We start from the raw sequence: 7,030 nt of genomic DNA on the forward strand, positions 1-7,030 counted from the left end.
GAGAGATAGGGAGTCAGGAGGAAATTGATGAAAACACAGGAGGACAATAAACCACCTTGTAACTGCTGCACTATTTTCTTGGTTATTAAAAAAAAAATCATCATCTCCTGTGCTGCTCTGCAAAGAGCAAGTTAAAGGAAAGAAGGCATAGGAAAGGCCATGGACCTCAGGAAAAAGCCTCTGGACAAGCCATTTCTTTCTTCATCAACCATCTGTCCCTGGTGATACCAGCTGAAAGAAACCCCAGAGAAACCAGAGTGGAAACCCAGCAGGGGCCCATCCATCTCTGTTTCATTTGCCCATATAACGAGGGTCTCATCCTTGGCAGCACATTGGAAACATCTGGAAACCTTGGGAGAGGGAAATGATATCAGTGATCCCAGCCCAGACCGGTCAAATCAGAATGAGGATAGGATCCAGGTACAGGTATATTAAAACGTTGGACAAGTGGTTCTAAACTTAAATGTGCATCAGAATCACCCAACAAATTTTTTTTTTTTTTAAAAGGAATGTTTAGCAGAGCCTCTGATTCAGTAGCTCTGGAATGAGGCCCAAGTTCCCAGCACTGCTAATGCTGCTGCTTGAGGACAACTCATTGAGAACCACACTCAGAAAGACACTTCCACTGTCCAGGGACCTTTTCCCTCTGGCTGTGCCTTGCCCCTCCCCTCCCCCTCCCCCTCTGTTTTTGTGGTTACACGCTCCTGATCCCTGGCTTCTCCCTGGATCTGATTATAATGTGACTTCCCCAGTTTAATCCTCAACACACCCTCCTGGACATGGTTTTTATACTCACTCTTCTTTCTCTTCCGTTAGCCCTGACCTCACTGGACCCCAGCCCAACTCAGGGATACTCTTCTGTTATCAGCCCACATGACTGGAGTTGCTATTGTGGTTGCACAGATCCCCACAATGGGAAGGAGGTTTCAGATGGGAATGGCCTTTAAACTGGGTGGTCACAGTCCTATCTTGTCACAGTGTTATGACACTCCCATACCTTTCTGGTTACACTATTCTCAGGAGACAAAAGCACTTAGAAAACGTGCAATCCATTTCTGGGGTCTTAATGTGTCATTTGCCAAAGCTTTATGACCCAAGTCTGGTTCTGTCTATCATGGACCTCAATTTTATGACCCATAAAATAAAGGGACTTAACTAAAAGCATTGCTAAAGTCTCCATATATTAACATCCATAATATAATTTCCCTATGATCTGAAAGAATGAGCAATTAGCTCACATTAATGGTGTAATTAGACTAACCCTGGTGGAATAAAATACATTAATCTTCAACAAAGTAAAAACATGCACCCATGGCAACAAAGAAAATCATGGGCTTATTAAAAATAGAAAATTACCATTTAAAAGTGTCAGGGTTCATCTCAAAGGCACTTAAAGGAAAGTGGCTTTGGCCAAGGCAGATGAATCAGCAATCTCACTTCAACCTACTTGTGATTCTCGTGAGAACTGCTGTCATTTCCCGAAAATACTTCTTATTACCAGGACAGCCATGACCTTTAGCAAGTGACAAAAAATCAAGTTCCAGAACAAGGTGCACAGTATGACCTCACTTTGCACGGTGATGTACCCACACAGGGAAAACAGTCCGGAAGATGATACAGCAAAAGACTAACTGTGGTGCTCTTCAGATGGTGAAACTAAGGGTGATTTAAAATTGTTTTAGCTTATACTGGCTTTTACTGTTGCCCACAATGAAGACATCATTACTGCTTCAATAAAGGAAATACAAAAGGTTTTTCAAAAAACCTTTTATTTCCAAACTGGTACTTCCTGAGTAGTATAAGCTTTGTGGAAAGAAGACTGTGCCCCAGGGATCGTCGTCAGCAGAACTCCAAGGGTCCTCAACAGAAGCAAGTTGCATTCCCAGGGGGCATTTGTCCAAGTCATTATTGCCTGCCTAGATGCCCATCCTCGGTGTCTGTCTTCAATGATGGCCCCCCAACACACCCCCAGAAAAACAATGGAGGATTTCTGCATGTTTTCAAGCTTCAGTACATGTAGAAACTTTGATTAGATGAGAGAGCTTTTCCAGTCTTTAATTATTATGGAATCCATAAATCTTTTAAAAAACACTGCTTTTCATAACTAAAGCAAGATACACTATAAGGTACATTTAAGACCTTGGAGAATATAAAAAAGAAAGTGGTATAACTTTTTGCAATGGTATATCTTTTTCCCTCTTTTTACTCTCTTCTGAGCAGCATATAATGAAATTTTATTTTCCTTAATCCAGTCTGATCATCTTTGTCTTTTAAAGGGGAATATAGTACATTCATATATACATATATGTCGACTGAAAAAAGATGCACCATGTGAGAGGTGCGATTAAGTTTTATGGGGGGCAACATGAGGACTGCAGCCTGGGAGACAGCACCTCAGACAGCTTTGAGAAACTGCTACAAAGAGGTAGTAGAGGAAGGTCAATATATATGATTTCAGTGAAGGGGGAGTTTAGTGCAATCAAGCACGTATTTTACAAAAGGTTTCCTGCTAGTCATGAGAAGCTGTCATCCTGAAGGGATTTAGTGCTTTTCTAGATACGAGGAGACGCAAGGATTGAAGTAATGAAGTAAAGTGAAGTCGCTCGGTCATGTCCGATTCTTTGCAACCCCATGGACTGTAGCCTAACAGGCTCCTCCATTCATGGGATTTTCCAGGCAAGAATACTGGAGTGGGTTGCCACTTCCTTCTCCAGGAGATCTTCCCAACCCAGGGACTGAACTCAGGTCTCCCACGTTGTAGGCAGACACTTTACCATCTGAGCCACCAGGGAAGTCCGATGCAAGGATTGGGGTCATGAAATCAGTTCCTGAAAAAATACCTATCTAAAGACCTGTTCCACTAGTTTCCCTGGAGCACAAAGTGCCTTACTCTCCACCCTGAATTCCCCTCAGGATGTGCTGAAAGTCAACAGCTGCAGCAACTGCAGAGGCAGAGGGCAAATGCCCCTGGCAAGTGCCAATTTGTAGTTAACAAATATATCCTGCCCAGGGATCAAACCCAGGTCTCCTGCATTGCAGGCAGATTCTTTACCATCAGAGGCACCAGGGAAGCCCATATCAGAGAAGGCAATGGCAACCCACTCCAGTACTCTTGCCTGGAAAATCCTATGGATGGAGGAGCCTGGTAGGCTGCAGCCCATGGGGTCACTCAGAGTCGGACACGACTGAGCAACTTCACTTTCACTTTTCACTTTCATGCATTGAAGGAAATGGCAACCCACTCCAGTGTTCTTGCCTGGAGAATCCCAGGGACAGGGGAGATTGGTAGGTTGCCGTCTATGGGGTCACACAGAGTGGGACAGCATATATATATATACAATTTTAAATTAACATTTAACTCAAATTTTTAAATTTCATTAAAAACTTTATTTTTAAATGTTAAAGATGTCTTTTCTACTTCCATTAATTATTTTGAGAAGTCAGCTGTCATTCTTAATATTACTTCTTTAAAGGGAATGTGCTTTTTTTTCCTTTGTCAGCTTTCAAGATCTTCTCATTATTTGTGCATTACGGCAGTTTTACTATGATTTACCGATGTATGGTTTTGTTTCAGGTTGCCTTACTTGGATTTCATACAGCTTCTTGATGCTTTTTATCTGAGCTGATGTCTTTAATCAGTTTTGGAAAATACTTGGTTGCTTTCTCTCCAAATATTGCTTCTGTGCCATTATGTCTTTTCTTCCAAATTTCCAATTTTATATATATATATGTTAAACCTTTTGCTAAATCCCATATGTCTCTTAAATTCTTTCCGTATTTTTCTTCTATTTCCTTTCATCATATTTCTTCTGGGTCTTCTCCACTAACTTACTATTTATTATTTCTCTCTTCAGATATCTCTAATATGCTATTAAACTTACACATTGAGCTCTTACTTTCCTTTATTATGTTTTTTTTAGTACTAGAATCTCCATTACACTCTTTTAAAAATACATTTAATTGATAAAATTCATTTTCTCATCTATTTTCTTAAACACAGCATTCACAGGAATTTTAAAGACCATGTTTGATAACATCTGAATCACGTCTGGATCTATTTTATCATTAATTTTATTGAAGTAGAGTTGATCTGCAATGTTATATTAATTTCTGCTGTACAACAAAGTGATTCAATCATACATATGTATATATTCTTTTTTGTATACTTTTCCATTGTGGTTTATCACATCACAGGATATTGAATATAGCTCCCTGTGCTATACAGTAAGACCTTGTTCTTTATCAATTCTCTATATAATGGTTTCATCTGCTAGTCCCAAATGCCCACTCCGTTCCTCCCCAACCCCTCCACCACTGTGGCAACTACAAGTCTGTCCTCTATGTCTGTCTGTAAGCCTGTTTTTGTTTCATAAATAAGTTCATTATATGTTAGATTTTACTTGTAAGTGGTATCATATAGTATTTGTCTTTCTCTTTTTTAACGTTCTTTACTTAGCATGATACTCTCTGGGTCCATCCATGTTGCTACAGAGGGCATTATTTCATTCTTTTTCATGGTGAATAGTATTCCATCATACATGTACCACTTCTTCTTCACCCATTCATCTGCTGGACATTTAGGTTTCCATGTCTTGGCTATCGTGAATAGTGATGCTATGAACATAGGGGTCCATGTATCTTTCTGAATGATAGTTTTGTCTGGATATATGCCCAGGAATGGGACTGCTGGATAGTAGGTTTCAGTTACTCAGTCATCTCTGACTCTTCGCGACCTCATGGGTTGCAGCACGCCAGCTTTCCCTGTCCTTCACCATCTCCAAGAGCTTGCCCAAACTCATGTCCATTGAGTCGGTGATGCCATCCAGCCATCCTGCCCTCTGTCATACCCTTCTGCTCCTGCCTTCAATCTTTCCCAGCATCTGGGTCTTTTCTAAAGAGTCAGCTCTTCACATCAGATGGCCAAAGTACTGAAGCTTCAGCTTCAGCATCAGTCCTTCCAATGAATATTCAGGACTGATTTCCTTTAGGATGGACTGGTTGGATCTTCTTGCAGTCCAAAGGACTCTCAAGAGTCTTCTCCAACACCACACTTCAGAAGCATCGATTCTTCGGCACTCAGCCTTCTTTATGGTCCAGCTCTCACATCCATACATGATTACTGGAAAAAACTATAGCTCTGACTAGATGGACATTTGTCAGCAAAGTAATATCTCTGCTTTTTAATATACTGTACTGGTTACACAGAAGAACAGTACAAAAAAGATCTTCATGACCCAGTTAATCACAATGGTATGATCACTCACCTAGAGCCAGACATCCTGGAATGTGAAGTCAAGTGGGCCTTAGAAAGCATCACTACAAACAAAGCTAGTGGAGGTAATGGAATTCCAGTTGAGCTGTTTCAAATCCTAAAAGATGATGCTGTGAAAGTGCTGCACTCAATATGTCAACAAATTTGGAAAACTCAGCAGTGGCCACAGGACTGGAAAAGGTCAGTTTTCATTCCAATCCCAAAGAAAGGCAATGCCAAAGAATGCTCAAACTACCGCACAATTGCACTCATCTCACACGCTAGGAAAGTAATGCTCAAAATTCTCCAAGCCAGGCTTCAGCAATACACGAACTGTGAACTTTCAGATGTTCAAGCTGGTTTTAGAAAAGGCAGAGGAATCAGAGATCAAATTTCCAATATCCGCTGGATCATCGAAAAAGCAAGAGAGTTCCAGAAAAACATCTATTTCTCTTTATTGACTATGCCAAAGCCTTTGATTGTGTAGATCACAATAAACTGTAGAAAATTCTGAAAGAGATGGGAATACCAGACCACCTGACCTGCCTCTTGAGAAACCTGTATGCAGGTCAGGAAGCAAGAGTTAGAACTGGACATGGAACAACAGACTGGTTCCAAATAGGAAAAGGAGTATGTCAAGGCTGTATATTGTGACCCTGCTTATTTAACTTATTTGCAGAGTACATCATGAGAAACGCTGGGCTGGAAGAAGCACAAGCTGGAATCAAGACTGCCAGAAGAAATATCAATAACCTCAGATATGCAGATGACACCACTCTTATGGCACAAAGCGAAGAGGAACTAAAGAGCCTCTTGATGAAAGTGAAAGAGGAGAGTGACAAAGTTGGCTTAAAGCTCAACATTCAGAAAATGAAGATCATGGCATCTGGTCCCATCACTTCATGGCAAATAGATGGGGAAACAGTGGAAACAGTGAGACTTTATTTTGGGGGGCTCCAAAATCACTGCACATGGTGATTGCAGCCATGAAATTGAAAGTTGCTTACTCCTTGGAAGAAAAGTTATGACAAACTTAGACAGCATATTAAAAAGCAGAGACATTACTTTGTCAACAAAGGTCCATCTAGTCAAGGCTATGGTTTTTCCAGTAGTCACGTATAGATGTGAGAGTTGGACTATAACGAAAGCTGAGCGCTGAAGAATTGATGCTTTTGAACTGTGGTGTTGGAGAAGACTCTTGAGAGTCCCTTGCACTGCAAGGAGATCCAACCAGTCCATCCTAAAGGAAATCAATCCTGGGTGTTCATTGGAAGGTCTATGTTGAAGCTGAAATTCCAATACTTTGGCCACATGATGTGAAGAGCTGACTCATTGGAAAAGACCCTGATGCTGGGAAAGATTGAGGGCAGGAGGAGAAGGGGACAACAGAGAATGAGATTTGTGGATGGCATCACCGACTCAATGGACATGAGTTTGGGTGGGCTCTGGGAGTTAGGTGTTGGACAGGGAGGCCTGTGTGCTGCAGCTCATGGGGTCGCAAAGAGTTGAACACAACTGAAGAACCGAACTGAACTGATAGTTTGGTCATAGGTTTTCTTCCAAGGAACAAGCAACTTTTAATTTCATGGCTGCAGTCACCATCTGCAGTGATTTTGGAGCCCAAGAAAATAAAGTCTGTCACTAACTCCATGGTTTCCCCATCTATTTGCCATGAAGAGATGGAACCAGATGCCATGATCTTCATTTTTGAATGTTGAGTTTTAAGCCAGCTTTTTCACTCTTCTCTTTCACCTTCATCAAAAGGTTCCTCTTCACATG

Source organism: Oryx dammah, unplaced genomic scaffold, assembly GCF_014754425.2.
Source record: "Oryx dammah isolate SB20612 unplaced genomic scaffold, SCBI_Odam_1.1 HiC_scaffold_9, whole genome shotgun sequence".
NCBI classification, from domain to species: Eukaryota; Metazoa; Chordata; class Mammalia; order Artiodactyla; family Bovidae; genus Oryx; species Oryx dammah.